The sequence below is a fragment of the Condylura cristata genome, unplaced genomic scaffold, assembly GCF_000260355.1.
Source record: "Condylura cristata isolate star-nosed mole 26May11 unplaced genomic scaffold, ConCri1.0 scaffold00026, whole genome shotgun sequence".
In the NCBI taxonomy this organism is placed as follows: Eukaryota; Metazoa; Chordata; class Mammalia; order Eulipotyphla; family Talpidae; genus Condylura; species Condylura cristata.
Window position 1 is genome coordinate 16,941,728 of NW_004567127.1, and position 23,939 is coordinate 16,965,666.

Genomic DNA, 23,939 nt, shown 5'->3' on the forward strand with positions numbered 1-23,939 from the left:
CGGGGGGCCAAGATCCTCCGCGACGGAACCTGGCGTCCGGGCTCCTTTTGTGCGCGCCTCTAAGACGTCCCTCTTATCCTCCCCGTGGGGTGGGTGGGAGGGACACCTCCCCGCTCGCCTCCTCAGCTGTGGTCCCCGATTGCCGGACACTGACCCAGAGTACGCCCCTCTGAAAGTTCCAGCTCGACTACCCTGGACCTGTGAAGACCAATAAACTATTTGATAGCTTTTCTCCTGTGTCATCTTTTATTTGCAATGTTACCATCCTTTAAACAAACTTTATACCCCACTAACCAAGATGATTTAGGAAAAATACTGTGCCAAGCGAGTGGATCTCATCAGATTGAATGAGGCTTTTGTTTCCAGACGCTTCTAGTTCCAGACCAAGTGTAGAAAGATATTCTCACCTCAGTGGATAATTCCAGGCACCTAAAGGAAATGGTCACAATATTGGAGGAGGCTGGGGGGTGAGCAGGGCAGGGGTGGGCGTGGGGGTGGGGGAGCAGTTAATGTGTTTAAGAATTGGATCTCAAAATGCTACCAATAGTTTGAATCTAATACTTGGGAACATGAAAGGGAAATGGGGATAAGAGGCGGCACCATTGGTTAGAGAAACAACCATTAAAATTGACTATACAAGTTGACTCCTTTTTCTACAAGTCTTACTTTTTTTTTTTTTTTAAAGATTTATTTATTTATTCGTACAGAACTGGGGTATAGGCCAGAGATGCGGAGGGTGAGAGGCTTCACCAAAGACAGAGTGGGGAGCAGAACAGGCAGATCTACGAAGTACACTGCTGAGGGGAGCAGCGGGCGGGCCAGGAGAGGTCTGCCGCGCCATGTGGTCACCTCCGGGGCAGGCGGGGATCGAACTCATGTGGAAGTGCCTTTAGCTTCTCAGTGCTGTGCTTTAACCCCCTGCGCCAACAGGGAGGGCCCTACAAGTCTTACTTTTAATTTTAATTCTAATAGCATATTAAACGTTATTTGTTTAGATTTTTAATGGCAATTTCAAAAGGTCTGAAAAGGCAATAGTTTGGGAAAATTTGCTCAGTGATTACTTTGTCAGCATCCTCTCCTCTCCTCCAGTCTTAATCCCCAACCAAATACAAACACACTTCTTATCCTGCATAATGAAAAAGTATATCCTCCATCTCTCCAGTTACTGCCGATTCTGACCTTGTGTATCTCTTAACTCTTCCCTTAGTGGAATCTCACTAAAGTTTCTGTTTAATCATAAAATTGCATTATTTTTAAGATGGGCAAAGCCTTAAGGAGCGATATGTCTAGATAATAGAACCCATTTGAAAGCACTCATGTTAAAAATTCTTGATTTGCTTCAGGGATTAGCAATACTTAAAAAAAAATCCTTTTACTAAGCTGCTTCCCCTTGGCCCTAACTATTGGTTTATGGTACATTAATGGTCCATTATCAGCCATTAATAATCACTTTTCACATATAGGTGATTTTGTACATGTATCTTCATTCACAATTAAATATGTAAGCTCCCACAGGGTAGGAACTCTAGTAAGACTTTGTTTTCCCCACATTGACTCAATCAGTATTGATTGATTGGTTCTTGCTTTATCTTGGCTAAGACAAACTGTTCCATAAGGGAAAGCCTGTCTTTAGGTGGCAAGAAAAATTACAGTATTCACAAAAATACATTTTTCTTTACTTTTTTTCCTAATAAAGTATATAACTGCATACAATACTGGTGTATTTGAACCATTGTGTTCCACAAAAGATTTAAAGTTATTTACAAGTCAATACACATAAGATATTAGATGAAATAAATGAAGTGAAATAAGTGAATATCACAAGGACAAAATATAGCATAGATAATGTATCACACAAAAGCAATTTGATTAAAGGTTGGGTTAAAGTTTGGATTAAACTTTCATATGTGTAACATTAGGCTTGTTCATTAACCTTCATTAAACTTTCATATGTGTAACATTAGGCTTATTCATTAACCTGTCCAGAAAAGGTTTCTTTTACTGAAAATAATGGAATTCCCTTTACTGAAAATGAAATGGCATTAAAATATAGGCTTCATCCCAGCTGGCTGTGAGAGATGAAGTCTTAATGTATGTAAAGCATGACCCAAGCTCAGTGATTGGCTAGAGTAACTACTTAATAAAGGTTGTTATCATGATCCTTATTATTTTTATTAGCTGTTATCACTCAATTAAGAAGAAATTCGTCACAAATTTGGCTCTTACATTTTAACACCCAACAATATTCATATAAATAAATCTATATAGGGATTTCCACAAAGGTTAAACATGTCACTACAGTAATTAGATTGGCTGGCATCTAGTGGAATAAATCTGGGAAAATGTCATAGATAAATTTCTAAAACCTCTTCCAAACCTAAATTTGAATGGTTTTATGAGTTAACCACGGGGTAGATTATTAATCTCAACATTAGCAGATGGTGAATCTTTGTAATATATGACAAGATTATATTAGTGTTTATGGATTCCTAACAAAATAAGGTAATAAAAAATGAAGTGCCTGTACAGTTTTATTTTCATACCCATATCTTTTTTCAGTATAATGATTTGTTATTTCCCTTCCAAATAGTAAATGTTTTGACCTTTTGCAGAGATTTACACTTATGTGAACAATGATTAAATCTGAATTTCATATATGCTATGCCAAAATGAGGTCTAATATTGATGCAATAAAAATAAGAAATAGGATCTCATTCAAAAAGCTCTGATTTTATTACTAGCCCCACTTATCATCTATTTATAAGCCTAACGACATCATGCAACTTTTCAGGTCGTACTATCTTATGAGAAAGGGAGATTATAATAGGATGAGATCAATTCGATACTTAATTTGGGTATGTATTTTTGAATAAGTGATGTAAACTCAAAATAGAAAAAACAAATGTATAAACCACAAAAGGCATTTATAAAATGTCTACAAAGCAAATAGACAGAATGTTGATGAGCGTTCTGTGTAATTAGACTAAGAATAAAAATGGGGGATAGCTGCTAAGTGGACACACATTTCTTTTCAGGCGACTAGAAATATTTTTTTTTAATTGAAGTAACACTGGTTTACAACACTATATGCGATTCAAAGGTATAGGATCACACCTGTTCAGATGTACATCACCATACCATCCCCTCCATCATGACTTCCTTAGCCCTCTGCCATAGTTCATTCTGCTTCTCCTTTCATTGTTTCTCCCTTCCCTTACCTATCCCCACATTGTATCTTCAGTTCCACATAGGATGTCTGGGTTTATTGTTTGGTTTGGTTTGGTTTGACCCTTTGTTTATTTTCTCTATATTTTACCTAATATTTGTCTTTCTCCTTCTGACTTATTTTGCTTAGTATTACCCCCTCCAGTTCCAGCCACGCTATGACAATTGGCAAAAGCTCACCTTTTTAAGCGCTGAGTAGTATTCTGTTGTGTATCTATATATACACATGCATCACATTTTTCTAATCCACTCTTCTGAACATAGGCAGTTAAGTTATTTAGAAAATAGAAATATTTAAAAACTAGATTGTGGTAATAGTTGTACAACTCTATTAAGTATACTAAAAAAAATCATTGAATTAAATACTTAACACTGATGAATTTTATAGCATGTAAATTATGTATCAAAAATGAAAAGTATATGGTTTATACTCCTGTTCCCCCAACTACTATATGCCATGTTCTAAAGGGAACCAGCTTACCAGTTTATCACATATCCTTCCAGAGATATTCTAATGCATGTTATGATTACATAGATTTTTCCTTTCATTCTAAAGTAGTAACTGTACGACATTCAGCCACTTCTTTATTTAACTTAAAATAGTTTAGATATTTTCTTATTAATACATATAGACTACCTAATTCTTTATATAAGGCTGCCTAATATTCTACTGAATAAGTGAGTCATGGTATATTTATGAGAGATCTTACTGGTGGACTTTGAAGTTGCCACCAATCTTGCTATTTACAAAAATTCTACAATGAATATATTTTTCAAGTCATTTTCCACATGTTTGAACATATCAATTGAATAAATATCAAAATTAAATTCTTAGGTAGGCTATATTTTTTTATTTTAAAAAATGCTATAAAATTGCCCTTCTTGAGTCACTACGGGAAAAAAAAAAAACAGCAGTTCCTAAGTTTAAAAAAAAGGCTGAGGTCTTTTAATATCTAAAGATTCAAATAAAACAGTCAAAGATCACAATCAAATAAAAAAGTGGATAAAAGATATGAATAAGGCCCTCCCTGGTGGCGCAGCGGGTTAAAGCACTGCACTAAGAAGCTGAAACCGCTTCCGCATGAGTTCAATTCCCGCCTGCCCTGGAGGTGACCACATGGCGTGGCAGACCTCCCGCTGCTCCCCTCAGCAGTGTACTTCGTCCATCTGCCTGTTCTGCTCCCCACTCTGTCTCTGGTGAAGTCTTTCGCCACCCCTGAGTCTCTGGCCTGTACCCCAGTTGGTGTGGATCAGCAAATAAATAAATCTTTTAAAAAAAAAAGATATGAATAAAATATGAAGAATATTACTGAAAAGTAAAAGTGAAAATGATCAACTTTACATATAAGAAAACTTGAAGGTCTAATTGTCTTTTTTGCCTGTCAATGCTTACCTGTCTTGTAAGCTGATGTAATACAAAGCTTCCTGAATCCTGAGAAAAAGGTTTTCTTTACAAACTATCAATAATGTACTTCTAAGTACATTAAACTTCAAAAAGTTTGTCTCCAGTTCATTTTTCTTTGAAATCTTCTGGAAGATGTGTTTCCCACTGAGAGAAAGTGAAGAAGACATGGGATCCAGGAAACCAGAGATCCAACATATAGGAGAGAAATAAATTGGATGTTGTTGAAAGAAGGCTTAGGCCAATAACTAGATAATCACACAGCAGTCCTTGGGTTCCAATGAAATAGAATATGAGAGTGCTCAAGAAAAAAACATGGAATTTATAGATCAAAAATCCCTGCATATATTGAGCAGAGTTTTATAGTACTGTTGGCAAGATAGGGCATAAAGTTAATAGAAAATATATGGTGGGGTGTCGGGGGTGGGGAAGGTTTTTTTAATAAACTAACTGAATGATTAAAAAAAATGATTAGAAATATAGTAATCCTGGAAGTATACTGTGGAAGAGGAGTGTGTATATGGTGGGATATAAATTCTTATATTCTGAAGTAGGAAGTTCAGAATAGATAATGTCTGAACTGATAGGTAAAAATGTACCAGATGAACATAGTATTCAGCAGCATGAAGTTAAAGACCAGGAGAATCAGAGAAAGGAGTTGTTTCTGGGGCATCGTACTTGGGGATAAGGAAAGGGTGAGACAGAAAAGTATTATTTAGGTTTTGTTTACTTCATGATAGATCTTTCAGAACTATTTACATTTTCTTATGTTCATGTGTCACTTTGATAAAAATAAAGTTTACATTTAAAAAAGAAAGGATTAGATGGCAGCAAGCAAGGGACTGTTTTAGCACAAACACGGCCTCTTTTGTATTCAGCAAAAGTGACTACTTATCTACATGTTCACTTGAAAAAGCTCAGCATAGCTGGCTGTCCTTCCTGTACTATGCTGTGAGTATAACAAAGATTATTCTTAGAAGAGAACACAATAGTTGGTGTGGATCAGCAGTTTTTAAAATGATTATGCATAAAGAACTAAAGTGGGAATGAAAACAGGAAAGGAAAAATACACAGAAAAATAAAAGATAAAAAAATGTTAAATGCAAGGAAACATCATTTTGCTTTATATCATAAATATAAAGATATTACAGGAAGCACATATAATTTATGTGGATTCATGCAAATAGTCACATAAGTGATAATTAACAACAGTCATTTGCAAATAAAAAATACAGGTTTTTAAATTCAACCCCAGAATGAGTAAGTCTTCCAACGTGAATTACTCTTGACAGTATCACAAATAAAATATCCAAATAACAAATGGAAATCAACAGCTATTTCAAATCTTTTTAAATATTTCCAAAGTTTCCAAGTAGTTTTGATTTCTTCCTTAACATTGACAATGAAGACTTGAGAAATGAGAATGAAAATAATTCAAATTGGAAATCTTTTTTTAAAAAAAGATTTATTTATTTATGCATACAGAACTGGGGTACAGGCCAGAGGTGGGAGTGGTAAGAGGATTCACCAGAGACAGAGTGGGGAGCAGAACAGGCCCACTGATGAAGTACACTGTTGAGGGGAGCAGCAGGTGGGTCAGAAGAAGTCTGCCACCCCATGTGGGTCACCTCTGGGGTGGGGAATCGAACTTATACCTAAGTGGTTTTAGCTTCTTAGTGCTGTGCTTTAACCCACTATGCTTCCAGGGAGGGAGGGCCCTGGAAGTCTTTTAATTATTTTGCAGTAGATGATTCCATTGGAGCATTGTCACCTCAGTCTGTCACCCACTTACCCCCTTCTACCCATTTTCTGTTATAGAAATAAAGTATCTTCTTAAGAAAAGGGAAGGGGGAGTTATTTTGTTCTTATTTAATATTTTCAGTGAAGTACATTTACCAAATTTGCAAATGACAGATGACTTATATTTACAAAATAGAATTGCATTCAAAATTAATGAATGGAGGGCCCTCCCTGGTGGCACAGTGGGTTAAAGCACAGCACAAAGAAGCTTAAGCCACTTCTGTATGAGTTCAATCCTCGCCTGCCCCGAGGAGATCCACATGGTGAGGCAAACCTCTCCTGACCCGTCCGCTGCTCCCCTCAGCAGTGTACTTGTCGATCTGCCTGTTCAGTACCCCACTCTGTCTCTGGTGAATCCTCTCACCCTCTACATCTCTGGCCTGTACCCTAGTTCTGTATGAATAAATAAATAAATTTTTTTAAAAAAATTAGAGACAATAATTTAGTTTAAAAACCATCTGCATAAATACTCTACATGTAAAGGGGTAGACCCTAAGAAGCTATCACTGACCCAAAACAATTAAAATTTTAGAATTTGTTAGTGAAATGAAAGAATTCAATTAAAGATGTGACAGTCCCATTGTTCTCTACTCAGATTTTGCCCACAGATTATGTTGTATTAAAATAAATGTTAAGGAACTCTCTGGTAGCTTAGGAATTAAGTTTTAGCACTCTCACCTCTATAGGCTGGGTTTAATCCCTCACCAGGGAACTAATCACACCTAGCACAGCAGACCTCTTCTGACCTGCCTGCTGCTCCCCTCAGCAGCGTATTTGAGGATATCTATCTGTTCTGCTCCCTACTCTGTCTTTGGTGAATCTTCTCATCCCCGATGACTTATACCCCAGTCCTTGTATGCATAAGTCTTTAAAAAAAATAATAAATTCTTCCTTCTCAATTAGAGGTGCCATGATTACACTATAAAATACAGTCACCTGCTACCCCTCGTCAACAATGCTCTTCTCTTATTAACAGTACTTGACAAATCCCAACACATTATGTAATTTTTTTAATTTTTGTTGGGTCCCAGCCGGGATGAGCCTCCCCAACCACCCCCAGAGTTTAAGCACAAGATCATAATAGGAAGAAGACATCTTGCCACTTGTGTGAGTGGCTTAACTGATTAATATCCACCCTGATCGCAGTGGCCTAGTGAGGGAGATTTCCTCCTGCCCCTAGGCCAACATCCTGAGATTAAGGGTATAAAAGGGAGGCTGGAAAGGATAAAAGAGAGAACATTTTGCTGCAACCATCTACATGTGCTGACTCTTCAACCTCGACATCCCCCCGCGCAGACTCGTATCCCTGCCGTGCGGGTGCGGCATATTTTAAAGTATGACTATTGTTTGTCCCTCCCACTCCCCAAAAATAAGCTCAAAAATGGCTTTTGCTTTTTTCCCTGATGTATCTCTAGTGCATAGTACACATGCCTAGCATATACTAGCTATTCCCTAAGAGTAGAGTAACAAATGAGTTGGTAGTAAATATGTCGTTTTAGTTCAATGAACAAATGAGTAACTGAGCTATTTGGTCACTCTTTTTCTGAAGACTAACTCTAGACTTACCAGTGATATGAGTCAACATGATTCTTTTACTACTTTACACTTTTGGAGAAGGAACATCTTTTTTTAGATAATTGAAAGCAAACATCACTAGAACAGTGAAGGATGAAGGAAAAAGGTTTGAGGAGTTGAAGATATTAATTCTGAGGAAAATCAGTGAAGAACATCTTAGTCATCTTCAAGTAAATAAACAACTGTCATACAAAAATATGCATTGTGTGTATCACTTATTGTTCCACAAAGTAGAGTACATTAAGGTTATCATGAGGAAAATTTCAGCTAAGTGTGAGAATAAATCTAGCAATAAAACTGCCTTCCACTAGAATGAGCTTCCTGATGCTTTAGTCTACTCTGTATTATGTGTTCAACCAGAGACTAAACCATCCCCTAGAGAGAGCACAGAAGAGCCTACCACACCAGGCAGTGGATTGAACTTGGCTGTTTTTTAAGTCCTTCTCTACTCTAGAATCTGGTCTGAAGTATTTTGATGTGGGCAATAGTAAGTAATATACTTAACCCATAGACAATTCCTCATTCCTTGACTCTTCCCATGGATGGGCTTCACGTTCCTTCAGTCAGTCACACTTGTGTGGTGAGAGTCCAGTCCCTTTGGCCATAGTTGATCAGACCAGGAATGGGCAGTTTAAAAAAGTGTGCCAATCAGATTCTTCTACCTAGAAATTTAGAGATAGTTGCGAAGACTCAAATTCAATCTTCTTATGTAATTAGAAGAGTAACATTTTAATTCAGAAGTAATTGACAGGCATACTTTACCATGTGAGCTAAAGAGGGATGATAACTGGTCTGCAGAAGGAATAAAAGAATAAAACTGATTCTAAGAGTAAAACCCTGTGACAGAGACAACAGTCACTGGTTACCAATTTTCCAAGTCTCCTATTCTTTTCTTCTTTTTAAGATTTATTTATTCATGCATACAGTACTGGGGTACAGGCCAGAAATGCAGGGGCAGTGAGAGGATTCACCAGAGACAGAGTGGAGAGCAGAATAGGCAGATTAATGAAGTACACTGCTGAGAAGAGCAGTGGGTGGATGAGGAGAGATCTCCTGTGCCATGTGGGTCAGCTCTCTGGCTGAGGAACAATCTTGTGTTGAAGTGGCTGTGGCCAGCTCCACAGTGCCACGTTACTGGCACCATTTGCCAAAATTACAAGGAGTAACTACTAAGGTTACTCTCCCCACTTCAAGAATACATAAGGAAAAGGGCGTAATCTTTTAGCCAGGTCTCCACCATGTGAGCTGATCTCAAAGAAATCGAATCTGGTCCCTAAGAAGGTGACTTCACTTCTCTCCCTCCCCTCCTCAGTGTACAGGGACAGAGCCAGTGCTATGCTGGTAAATGCTTAACAAGGAGCCCATGAAATGATTCTAATTTCCTTTGTCTGCTAACTTGTGTGACATAAAATACCCTCACTATGGCTAATTTCAAATCACAAACACAACTGCATATGGATTTGAGAAAAAGTGCGTATAGTTGGCTTTTTTTTTTATGCATACCAAATTGGGGTACAGGCCAGAGGTGCAGGGGCAGTGAGAGGATTCACCAGAGACAGAGTGGGGAGCAGAACAGGCAGATTGACAAAGTAGCCTCTGAGGGGAGCACTGCCATGTGGGTCACCTCCCTGGCTGGGGATCAAACACATGCTGGTGCTGCAGCTAGCTTTGAAGTGTTATGCTTTATGCAGCTAGCTTTGAAGTGTTATGCTTTAAACAGTTACACCACCAGGGAGGACGGTAGTTGCCTCTTGAAGGCACCTTCAGGACATCATTGAAGTGATGGCCATTTTTTCCAGTATTTGGAACCTACTGCCAGGCCAGTTTGCCTTTAAGCTGGGCTTTCTGCCCTGACCTCTCTTCTCCCATTTCTTTATATGATCTGCTCCCTAATTCATTTAATCTTGCCCAGAATTCACCCCTCACATAGGCTTTCCAGGATAGTTCTACTTAAAATATAGTAACACTACTGCATCACTCCATTCCCTTCCTTACTTTATGTCTCTCCTCAGGAATTAACCATCTAACATTATATTATATGTCTTGTTTAGCAGATAATTATTTGCTTTACCTCCCAAAATGAAGCGACATGTGAAATTTGCATTTTTTCCCCCTAGCCGCTCTCCTCAAATCTAGAACAATGCCTGGCACACAGCTAATTGTCAATAAATAATTATGGAATAAATTAATGAATAGACTTTGGTAAATGAAGTGGTAATCATCTCTATATCCTAAGTGCTTAGCAGAGTGCTTAGACCAGAAATGACACTCAACAAAAATGTTTGAATATATGAATAAGTAATTGGCTAAGGTGGGAGTTTAGAAGAAAGTTCCCTTAAGGTACACTATTATTTCTAGTAATATTTCTGCATAGCAGATGCAAATCTTTACTTCCTTATCCTATTTCAAAGTTTGTTAGACTGAAATACAGAAAAACATATTAACTTTACCTACAGACATAAATGTGCTGCATTTATATAAAACTAGTAGGTTTGTTTGATATAACAGAAGAAACACAGTAGGTTTCTGTTTGATATAACAGAAGAAACACAGAATTGGTAGTTCAGTAGAACTACCTAAACTGCTGGGATGAACCCCTTAGCTTATTTTCATTAAAAACTCATGTGTATGGCCCTCCCTGGTGGCACAGCGGGTTAAAGCACAGCACTGAGAGGCTAAAGCCACTTCTGCATGAGTTCGATTCCCGCCTGCCCTGGTGGTGACCACATGGCATGGCAGACCCCTCCTGGCCTGCCCGTTGCTCCCTTCAGCAGTATATTTCGTTGATCTGCCTGTTCTGCTCCCCACTCTGTCTCTGGTGAAGCCTCTCACCACCCCTGAGCCTCTGGCCTGTACCCCAGTTCTGTATGCACAAATAAATAAATCTTTAAAAAAAAAAAAAAACTAATGTGTATCACATAGCTAAGAGTTACAAAGATTTACTTCCAAATAAATGATTTTAATATTAGCTTATTTTACTTATAAATATAGATGTTCAAATAATTTTTACAATGGTTGAAATATCCAATTCAAACAAAAATAAATTTCTGTTCATGGTGCTGAATGAACCTGAAGTTGTTTACCTAATGCAAGTTTACATATATTTAAAATAGCTGATCATGTGGAATAAGAGATAAGTCACTCATTCACTGAACAAATATGTATTCACATAATTCATATTTATTTATTCAGTAAATACGTATGTGTTCATAAATATTTGACCATCTTATTTAATGGTATTAACTATCCCCATAACACCCCATCTTTTGCAACTTTATTTTTTTCATAAGGTCTTCTGATACAGTCAATAATTTCCATGCTTATATATTGTTTATTTTTATTTTCTTTTTACCTCCCTCAACACTCATTCAGCCCAGTCACTCAAAACACAAAGAGCTTACTTTCCTTCCCCATATAGCAGAAACATATAGAAAAGCCCTGCCACTCAAGTCATAATGGTCAAGTAAATGAATTTTATACTTTGTCAGTTGCAACAAAGACCACTGTGGAGCAAGCTCAAAGTTTACCAAAAGAAAAATTTATTAAAGACTTTATTCCAAGTCAAATTGAGGACCTGGACCCTGGAAACCAATATTGGATTTCTCTGAGTGACTGGTCTCCACCTTCCTTTTTTGGCCTTGCTTTTTATAGGCAAGCTACATACACAGCAAGAATACATAATTATTTTTTTCTTAACAAAGGAAAGAAGACATCTAGTTAATTTCTAACTTTCTTTGGTTAACTAAAGGAGGCTGTTTTCTAACAAAGTTAGTTAATTGATAAAGGAGAATCACTCTTTATAACTTCAAAGCAATCCCTTAATCTTAAAGAGCTAATTTAGCCAGAGGTATCTGTTTTAGGGAAGATGTAAGGTCCAAAGGTTATTTGACTCTCTTATCCTAAAATACCCCTGAAGACATGAGGATGAGAGAGGCCATTATCTCATGCTCCCTCCTGCAACTTGCAAACATGATGGAGGCTCAGTCTGTGGATATTTTCAGACATTCCTTTGTTTCTCACCCCAGGGTTCTTTACAGTGGACATGAATTCTTGTTCTACTGACTTAAATCTCTAGAGGCAGGTTTAAACCTCTACCCTGGCAGGGTAGAGGGAGGCATTTTCCAGCAGAGCAAACAGCAAAATTATCTTTACTTGGTACATGCTAGAAAAACAGCAGAAAACAAAACAAAGACTCTGGTCACTAGGAACTTACATTCCAGTGGAAAGACAGAAAAAAAGAATATGTATTATCAGGAGGTAATAACTGCTATTTAAAAAAATAGCAAGGTAGGGTAAAAAAAAGGGTAATAGAGTGCAAATTGAGAGATGCGTTTCAATAGAGAAGGGAAGGCCATTTTGTTAAGGTGACATTTAAGCAGAGATTTGGAAGAAGATAAAGAAACAGTATGATGCAGCTGATGTAATAATCCAGGCTGGTAAAGGTATGAAAATTGACTATGGCTTTTCAAAAAATTTTGAAAAGTAACTTGTTTGAAACATATTAATTAGAAATGTTGGCCCTCCCTGGTGGCGCAGCGGGTTAAAGCACAGCACTGAGAATCTAAAGCCGCTTCCACATGAGTTCAATCCCCACCTACCCCGGAGGTGACCACATGGCGTGGCAGACCTCTCCTGACCTGCCTGCTGCACCCCTCAGCAGTGTACTTCGTCGATCTGCCTGTTCTGTTCCCTGCTCTGTCTCTGGTGAAGCCTCTCGCCGCCCCTAAGCCTCTGGCCTGTACCCCAGTTCTGTATACACAAATAAATAAATCTTAAAAAAAAAAAAAAAAGAAAAAGAAATGTACAATGTCTACACCAATTTCTATGTAAGGCACCAGACTTGTAAAAAATAGAAAACAAACAAACAAACAAACAAAAAACCACAACCGTCTCCAATCTGCAGTAATCTGACTTGTAGTAGAAAGAAAAGATGAGAAGATCAATTATTAAAATTCAGTGCAACACCAACATAACCAGGAAAACAAAGGAAGTCTCCTACAGAATTTTCTTTGGAATGTGAGTGGTTTAGGCTTCAGTTGTCGGATTGTCAGTTAGATGAGGCAGGGAAGGGTATTAAAGACAGAGGAACGACATGTAGAAAACAGGGAGTCAGGAAGGAGATAAAGTGCTTGGAACCCATACAACACTCACACTCACAAGAAATGCTGGTGAGGGACAATACTTGGAAGACTTTAATCAGAAGAAGAACATGAGATCCCCATGAGATATTTGGGTACATATTCAGGATAGAAATTTGGAATTTAAAAACTTTGTGAAGTGTAAGGCTATATAAATACTGACATTTGAGGCTCATGATCTCTTAGATGACTCAGGGGCAGGGAAAAGTCAATATAATGAATATGAAGTTTCTCTTCAATATTAACGTCCGTAAAGGACATTTAAGCTCTAAAACATTTATGTTAGTTACTCTTTCTGGACAGTTAGTGTAACCTAGAAACTGCCCTTGTAAGAAACTTCTATCATAGGCCAATAGAATATTTTTCCCACCTATATTAATAATATAATATTATCCTGGTTAATGCAATGGATTAGTATATCCTTTTGATATTAATAAGAATGCAGCCTATTGATATCTCATCAAAAGCTATTCCTTTCTGATATTTCTTATGAATCCTAAGAGGTTTACTGGATTTTGGCAACAACTAGCAAAATCATATCCTTGAAAGATAGTAAAATCCCAAAAGAAGCAGACACAAGTCTCTTCTTTTTCTTTATTTTTCTAGAAGCGGTACATAAGTTTACAACAATGTCGCTCTTCTCCTCCCTACCAGGAAGAGACAGGTTAATAATCATTGGGGACAAAGTTAGACTCAGTACCAAAAGAAATCATGTAGTCTTTACCAGTTAAACTTTTTCTGCTATTAGTTTCCATATATTTTCCTTCCCACAATTTGTAGAACCTAAAGACTCCAGGCCCTTTTTCTCTGTTTTATTACTTCTCTAGAAATTTATTATTCTTTTGTTAAAATGCTGTGTCATTGGGAGATCCAGCCATTCCTTTTAGCTTGTATTCTCTGACTTCCTCCTATCTATTGGTGAGATTCACTAACTAACAAACTTGTTTTTTTCATTACTCTTTCTTTTATCAATCTAATTTAGAGATGGAAAACTTCACATAGGGAGAGGAATTGATTTTTTTTCTTTCTACATCTCAGAAAATACATGGACACAGTTAACAGAAGATACCAGCTTGGCCATTTCTAAAATTATATGTACTTTGGAATGCAAAGTACCAATTATAGTATATTTTAAGGTAAGTATACAATAACATAAGATCCTTACTGACCTCAAATGTAAGCACATCTTCAGGACCTATTTCCCAATATCACTAAAAAATACAAAACAAGAGGGGCCTCCCTGGTTAAAACACAGCACCAAATAGCTATCCACAGCCCTACAACATGAGTTTGATTCCTGGCCAGGGAAGTGACCCACATGGCACAGCAGACCTCTTCTGTCTCGCCCACTTCTCCCCTCAGCAGCGCATTTCAGTCAATCCACCTGTTCTGCCCCCCACTTTGTCTCTGATGGATCATCTCACCTCCACCCCCCACATCTCTGGCTTACACTCCAGCTTTTGTATGCATAAATAAATAAGCCTTTTTTAAAAGTAGGAAAAAGAAAAAAATATTTTTAATCAAATGCTGATTTCTCATTTATTTATAAAACTATATAATTTGGGGAGCACAGATTCAGACCTCAATATATGCACTTACTTGCTTCACTTGCCTTCCACCAAATCTCCAGTACCAATTCACTATTACCTTTCCCCTTCTACTAACGACCATATTTTTCACAGACTGTAAGAGTTATTTTTGTTGTGAAAAGTGTTAATTTAAAAGTTGCAATAAGACCCTTTAAAATTTCACAATATTCAGGTTTTGTAATAATTTAGAATTTTGAGATGAAGGTGATTTGATAAAGTACACCTTTGTCAAAATAACTCCTTGCTTACAAACGGTGCCTTTTAATTGCATAAGTGTAAGCAGAATGTTTAAAATAACATAGATTATTATAAACTGTTTCTAAGCACCTTCAACACCCTCAAGTATTTCAGAAGTAGTTAATTTACATACAATTGATATGCTAATTTGATTAATTTATGAATAATTCTTATCTATTCATTAAATGAGTCCCCTAAGGATGTGTATTACTCAACATATTGTTAGCTATAAGTGTTTGGCTTGCTTAAGACTTGATAGCTGAATAAGTTAGGCAAATTTGTGAAATATTTTCTGCCAATTATCTTTGTCAAATGAACGTGGACATTTCCTCTTCCTTCAGTGACTCTCCCAATGTGTTTGGACTCAACACTGAAAATTATATCTGCAGAAAATATCCACTTAGGGATGCCATCGAAAAAATTCTGAAAGCATAATAACAGAAAAAAATATAATCTCCACTTGATAGGTTAGTACATTCTTTCTCAAAATATGGCACTCTGGCATACTGAATCCCTTAAACTGAAGAAATTTGAGAAAATGGCAGAAGCAGGAAGGTCACTGACCACCAAAGCTCCGCCTCACCCATCTTCCTGAAACAGGTCATAAAACACTTGAGAGCAAAATGGTCTTGTCACCAGAGATGGGGAGTTTGGGGGTGAGCTATATACGCAAACAAACCTTGTCACGCTCACCCTTCTGGTACTTTACCACTTACTACCCCAACCCATTCTTCTGTCTTAACTAGTCTTTACAAACATGGTTTTTGATTTTTTTCTTGCTTAAAAGATACAATAGCTTCCTGGTCTGGTCACCTTTTCAGGTCTTGAGTCTCTTGTAAAGGCTCCATAAAGAAAATAAGTTTAAATCAGGCTATTTTTCTCCTCCCACATATCGGACAGCCTGCACCTTGAAATGTTACACTTTCCACTATACCAACACCTTGCAAATGACTGTTGGGCCTTGCATTTGCAATAATCTATCAGTTGTGTGGCTTTGGGCACTGACCAGTGTAAAGGCATCTAGGAGTTGCTGTTCTGCTTCTCTTAGTGCTGGTTTTTCTCTTGTTCTGTCTGCCTGCCTGTGTATAGGGTCCCCTGTTTCTGTATTAAAAGGCCTACAAATTCCACTGAAGTCTCCAAATGCTCTGTCTGTGAGAAATGACAACGAACCTACCTGGCCTGGGATGGTTACACACACCATATGTACTTATAAAAATTCAATAAAATGTATATACTTTTCTCTTCTAAATCTATTTTTATCAGTTTAATTTTCAGACCTAGCCAGGGATTCTAAGAACATTGAGGGGTTATCTTTCCTCCCTTAGATGTCTCTCTAGTTCCCATTATAATTCCATATCAAAGAGCACTAAGCCTTGCTCAAATTACAACTTGGAGTCCTTAAGTGAAAAAAAGTATATAGGGCACACTGCTTTGCTGACATCATATAGACAAGCAGAGCTGGATTATTGGTGAATTTAGCTTTAGCCGCTACAGTGGCCAAACTGACAAGCTTTTTTTCAATATCCTAGACCAGTCAGGAGAACTGAAAGCTATCACTTACCCTTAAGAACAAACACTTAGGGTGTTCCTGGTGGCACAAGGGGTTAAGTCACAGCACTAAGTTTGACCCCTAACCAGGAAGCTGACCCACAAGGCCCTTCAGACCTCTCTTGCCTGCTGCTCCCCTCTGCAATGTATTTCAGTAGATCTGCTTGTTCTGCTCCCCACTCTGTCTCTGGTTAATCCTCTCACTCCCCACCCCCTATACCTCTGCCCTACACCCCAGTTCTTGTTCACATATATAAATAAATCTTTAGTTAAAAAAACAACTATGGGCCCTCCCTGGTGGCGCAGCAGGTTAAAGCACAGCACTGAGACATGATTTCGATTCCCGCCTGCCCCGGAGGTGACCACATGGTGTGGCAGACCTCTCCTGACTCGCCCGCGGCTCCCCTCAGCAGTGTACTTCATCGATCTGCCTGTTCTGCTCCCCACTCTGTCTCTGGTGAAGCCTCTCACTGCCCCTGAGCCTCTGGCTTGTACCCCAGTTCTGTATGCACAAATAAATAAATCTTAAAAAAAAAAACAACTATGGATTTTGGCATATATTGTTTTAAGGGTAGCATTACTTGGAATTTACTTTTTTACAATAGTTATTGAATGCACATGTATTTCTAGCTACCCAGTCACTTCTTGAGAAATTTACATATGCTAACACAATACTCTGAAAGTGTCATGCCCTTGTTATTTGAAAATGACAGTGTTGAGCTGTGCTTTGAGTTGTTTATTCAGAGGCAATGAAAGGTCAAAGAGGCAGTCACTCTTTTTCTTCTGCTTCTCTTACAAAGGTAGCAAGAATCTTTAAGGGGGATGACTCAGAACAGAGCTTCTCTAATGAATACTTCCTATCTGTAGGACAGATGCTAGGCAGTCAGGAGATACACAGGAACAGTTTGAAACCTGCCCTTGAGCTGCTATAGTGGAGGCCTCCCTGCCTTGAACATAAACTTGGCATGGACCATTGGTGTACTTTCCTGGAATCTTCAATTCTCATGATCGTTCTGCTTCTTTTGCTTCTGTATTTCCTGCATGCTTTGCACTCATCTGTATGTGAAATCCACTTGTTTGTCTAGTTTTTATGGAGATCATTTTCTATTCAGTGTTTGTAATCTTGGAGGTGACAATGAGGAGTTACATTGTACAGGGGTCAGACTTCTGCCACTTCTTTCTTCCTTTTTTTTGTACAATAGAACTACTCTATTGTAGCAAAACAAAATTTACTTCCTCTTTCTTGTATTTCATCTTATTGAGCACCATTTATTACTTCAGAGTGTATTTGGGTGTTTTATTCTCAACTGTAAAAAGTAACTCTTGTATGTTGTACTCTACAGAGTTTTTCTCAAGAACTCTGACAATACAATGTGTACCTCCCATCTCCATTAGAAGAGAATGACAAGTCTAAAAAGTAGGCTTTGGTAATCTAAAGAAAGCTTCTAACTGCTACACCAAAAAAAAAACTCAAAAAATTAATCTTCCTAACTCAGCTCGACAAACCCTCAGGCAGGCTTTGATTTATCATCTTCTCCTCCCTATACCAGAGCAACTGAGCGTGTCCAGGAAAAAAAAATATATCCCAATCTTATAGGTGCAGCCTCCATAACAGTTGTTTTCAAACCTCAGTTGGATTATCAACTTCTTTTAATCCCTTGAGCTATACTTAGCTTCTTTTCCATCAACTACTATTCCAAAGCTGCAGTCTTATTAAATTATCCACTTACTTTCTTGAGAAAACAGAGGTCATAAGGTATAATCTCCTTTAACTTGCAGATCTCTTACTATGAAAAATTTGCATAAGCCATTCCCATGTATACTTCCAGTATAGATTTATTTCCTTGTTCCCAGCTTCTAGACTTGACATGCTTTCCTTGGAAGGTGGCCCACTCCATCTTCAAAACACATCAAACACATCACTCCAACCTCTACTTCTGTCTACTTCTCTTTTAATTCTCTGATCCCCTTCACCTCTTCCCCACTTTTCTCTCATATAAGCTTTTTCAGTTACATTGGGTTTACTGTCATAATCCATAATTGTCTCATCCCAAGATTCCTGGCATAATTAAATGTACAGTGTTCCTCTTGCCATGTAAGGTAGTATATTAACAGGAATCAAAGGTTAGGATGCAGGCATATTTGGTGGAGTCAGGAAGGTGAATAAAATCATAAAAGAATCAGTAACTAATGCCAGGGAAAAATAAGAATGGAAGCAAAAAGTATCTACTATGCTCATGTTGACAGAAAGCACATCATACCTGCAAGATTCTCTCAAATGTTTATCTTTAGATGAAGGTTACTTAATTATTTGTTGTTTTAGTTACATAAATCCTTAACCTCCCCAGACCACTCCAGCTCTCAAATGCTCTACAACTACTTTTTTTTTTTTTGGTTTTCCAGAATTTTCAGTGTGGAAAGAACAAGAAGAAAGCAACAGAGACTTAATTTGTGATACTTTCCTACCACCCTACTGAAGGGCATCTTGATAGTCCATCCCTTCTCTCCAACATCCTTCTCTGTAGGACGTTGGAGAGTGACTTCTGCGTCCTTTGTTAAACATGGTCTGTGAGTGATATCTGCATCCTTTGTTAAACATAGTCTATGATCTTGGTTAGCTCAAGTTTCTTCTTTGGCCTTCAAAGTTCATGGAGTTAAAATATGAGCTAGTATTACTTAGAGAAGTCACAGCAAATAAAAACTTTTAAAATATGGTATGTAATAGTATGAAAATTAAACATATGAATCCAAGATGTAGAATCTCTTGGACCAAGTATTTTACATGTAGAACCCTTAGTTTTCTCCTCTGTCAAATAAGAATTAAACTAGAAGAATTAAATAGAAAAAACCATACATGTCAAATCCTTAGCATAGCCTGACATAGCTTAATGAAATGATAGCTGTTGTCAAACATAATCCAATTCTATTAACATTTCTTGTGCTCCTACTGTGTACCATGATTTTCACAAAGTTTTTTCACATATGTTAATTTTGACTCCTTAAAAGTGGTATTTTTAGCAAATTAAGGTATTTTGCTGTGAATTTTCTTGTCATTTGACTGGTCAATGGTTTAATTAATCCATTGTCACAGAATACTTTCAAACCCAAAGTAGCAGAAAACCTAATTCAGCTGGCATCAAACAATGAGAACATATTAGTTCATCAACTAAAAGATAACCACATACTGAATAAAAATGATTTTTGATTAGACTCTACTTCCTGAATTTTACATTTTCATCTTTCTCTATGTGTTTACCCTGTCCCCAGACTGGCTTCTCTCAAAGTAGTGTCACATTGGGCAACCCCCAATGTGAATTGGGTTGCCTGGTTGTGCATCCTCACCTTAAAAGGACTTATAATAAGATTCAACTGCAGGTACACACAAAAGTGACACGAGCTATGCAACCTCTGTCGTCAGACACGGTCCAGATGGAGGGGAATTGCTCTGAAAAATCAGACTTTCCATGCTAACTTATGTTATGACCTCCCTTTTTTGTATAATCATAATATCAGAATATTCTGAGCAACTTTCAGCTTACAATTGGACTGCATAGGCCGCACAAGGCCTGTCTGCCTTGACAAGCAAGCACTGCACCAGGGTGAAGTGACTTGACTACTGACTGATAAATAAAAGCAAAAGGGCTGTTTTTGCAAAGTCTCTCTCACTGCCAGATGGAGGATAACCCAAATCTTATCATTCTATTATCTCACCTAGCCTTCTATTCAGCTTTTTAAAGAATTACTCAAACTTCCTATTGTTTGGCCTTTAGATGTGGAAATTCATCCAGGTTGCCTGTTTTTTAAACTAATCAAGTTTTCCACCTGATACACCTTAAAGGAATCCACAAAAGTCTTCTGGCTAGTTTTTCAGGATTCTGCTATGTAGTCTTTAGATAAAGAAACCCACCTATGTCTCCTATTCAGAGATTTGATTAGCAAGGAATTTCCTCTTTTGTCTCCCAGGATGATTAAGGCAGAAAAACAAACCCATTAAATAGTAGATAAGGTTTAAGGGACTTCTATCTCCACTATAGTAATATTAGTCATAGATTTTGTGCACTATGTACCTGTTTTTTACCTTGATTGATTTTAGAATGTTGTAATCTCAAGGGTCAAAACAACCCCAAACTGTTCTTAGGAAAAACAAAGATGATTATAATCTCTCAGCCCAGTTCCTGTGCTGATATCATCCCACTACTTACTCCTAATGTATAAAAATAAACCTCTCCTGAAGGCAGAGCAGGAAGATTTGCACCAACTCCAACTCCCATGTCTTCCTTGCTCCCGCTCTCCAATTTTTAGAATATTGCCTCGCCGACTTCGTTCCCACCTTGAGACTCTGCCTGTGATAGCTTCTCTACAACCTGACATCGGGGCTGGTCCCCGACACAAAAGGTTAATAATGGGTTTATTTATAAGGTAAGGGGAAATGAATAACTCAGGGAAAAAGAGAGAGACATACATTGGATAATGTGCCCTATCTGTTCTGCTGATCTGGAACCCCAGTAGAACACTGAAAACTGGTGAAAAACTAAGAGACCAGCTGCAAGCCACAAGATCAAGATACCCCAATACCCCAATAAAAGTATGTCTGGTTTTATGGCCCTCCCTGGTGGCGCAGCGGGTTAAAGCACAACACTGAGAAACTAAAGCCACTTCCGCATGAGTTCGATCCCCGCCTGCCCCAGAGGTGACCACATGGAGTGGCAGACCTGCTCCCCTCAGCAGTGTACTTCGTCCATCTGCCTGTTCTGCTCCCCACTCTGTCTCTGGTGAAGCCTCTCGCTGCCCCTGAGCCTCTGGCCTGTACCCCAGTTCTGTATGAACAAATAAATAAATCTTTAAAAAAAAATATGTCTGGTTTTATAACCAAACAAAATAGCTGTTTAATCCCTCCCTCAGGTCCTAGCAAATCTAACTTTGGTGATGATGGGATTTGCAGTTGTATCAAACACTGGCTGCTTAACAACATCCTCGGGTCTTAGCAATCATCCCTTTGGTGATGCTGGGATTTGTAGTTCTGATGTCTGGGGTGGGGGTGGAGTCTACAAAACCCATATCTGTAGATTTCGCTCAGGACATTCTTTCCCCCTAATAGCAGCTAATGTGATTTTTCAGATGGGCCCTCTATTTTCAAATTTGCTACTTCAGGCAAGACTCTTGTTTGCAAGTGACATACAATGTAACTCTTAAGCAGCAATAACAGGTCATATATCTACACACCACATCACTCAGAAGGCAGAGAGATTATTTTTCAAAAACAATTGAATGTAAATTCTGGCCCCTCCACCCACTCTGATTGAATTAAATTAACTAAGTGTTGGGGTTGGAGGAAGCTCTCTCTCTCTCTCTCTCTCTCTCTCTCTTTCTCTCTCTCTCTCTCTCTCTCTGTGTGTGTGTGTGTGTGTAGGTAGGGATGGGAAAGGTTATCTTTAACTTAATCACTGGGAGCCATGGGAGTCCAGGTACTTAGATTAATGGGAGAAGGAGGTGAAAATAAGTCTACTCCAAATCCATGACTAACTCACAGTGTGAAATTCCAGAGTATTTTCTGGAGAGAAGACCAACATTGTCTACTCTACAGTTAGCAAAAAGCTGACACATTTGAGAGTTAAAATTCTCTGACAATGAGAGATCTTGTTCATAATTACTGTGATTTTTCACATGGTCCCTCTGTTTTCAAATTTGCTACTTCAGGCAAGACTCTTATTTGCAAGTGACATAAAATGTAACTCTTAAGCAGTGAGAGGAAATACATTGGCTCATAAAACTGAAAATTGTAGAGATAAACAAAATTAGCAGAGTTGGATTCAGGGATTTAAAAATTTTCAGGAAGACTCAGCCTATTTTGTTAGCTCTCTGTCCTCTGTGCTGGCCTCATTCATAGGGAGGCCCAGAAAGCTCTAGGCTTTTAATCTTAGTTTTAGCCACTCTAAAAGAAAAAGGGTGTTCTTTTTTCTAAGCATTCTAACAAAAATACAAAATTCATTCTGATTTAGCTAAGTTTGGGTCATAAGCCCACCCCTGACAGGACATTGGTCAGTATTACAGTGCTAGCACACCTGGTTTTTGCTACTAGAAGAGAGGTGAAGGTGAGGAGAAGCAAAGAAGCTACTCCATTTGTCTAGTCACTTTATCTCTTTATGCACTTCAAAATTAATTTTTATTAACCATTTGTTACGGGGCAGGGTGAGAGGCACCCTGAGACTCTCAAACCTGACTGCTCTAGATAGGCCCTGTCATCTGTCACATCCAGACAAAACATATTCTAGTGTATAACACCATCAGTGAAAAAGAACTTTAATACAATTGGTCTGCAATAAAGAGAATATAATTAAAATAGTTCCAATTAAACCCCCAAAGTTACCCATCCCCTCAAGGGTAAATATCCAGCTGAACAGAGTTGGCCAAAAGCAAACTGCTGAGGCCCAAAAGCCTGCCGAGAAGTCTAAGGCACCTTCTGGTGACCCATAGGAAAGTGGCAGAAGGGGTCAGGCAAGTCTCAAAAGAAAGGAGCAAAATCAAAACCCGAGTTAAGATAAATGTTGCCATTGTCAACCTGCCCACATGTATCTCACCCATGTTTCTGTTTCAAGTGTTTCCTTCTATGTCCCTCAATTTCCTGGTACCAGTCCAAGGTGGAAAAGCAAGCACAGCTTCTTCCCATGTCTCTCTGCTCCCTGGGCCTCTAGGTTTTCTTGATTCTTCCTCTCTCTTCACTTCTCCTCAGCCAGTTTTTCTTTTGCTCCTTCGCCCTCCTCAACTCCTCCCTTTCTTAGAGTAAAACAGGAAACCTGGAACCTCTCCTTTCCCTGGAGACTACCTTGTGACAAGTCTACATAGATCTGGATTTGTATTAGGCTGAAGGGATTGAGAAAGCAAAGGAACACAAGGCAGTTTCTAAAGTAGCATGTGGCCTGGCTCAGAACTCCCCTCTGCACCACCAAACAAATATGTCCTCTCCTGAGAACCAAGGCTCAGGGTGCCACAGTTAATTCGCCTTTCAGGAACCAAAGGAGACTTTAGAATTTCATGCTGCACTTTCCAGTGGAAAAAAATCATAGCACTATTATTATTTTCCTATGATCTCTCAAATTTAGCTCTTTGCCCTTTGAGACCCAAACCTGAATAACTTGATATTTACATTGAATAGTTCCTTAGCAACCATCTCACATATATGGGGAATGACACAAAGTTACTTTAATAGAGCTGAAAATTAACCAAATATCAGTTATATAAAAATATTATCTAGCAATAACTCCAAAGATTTTAAGAATTGCTATTGAAATAATATTGGTTTGTAACATATAAGCTTCAGGTAGACAGTATTATAATTTGATATCTGTATATGCTGCATTATGACCAGAAGCCCAAGTCTAGTTTCCACTCTCTACCCTTTTGCAGTGGAATGAAATGCATAGTCAC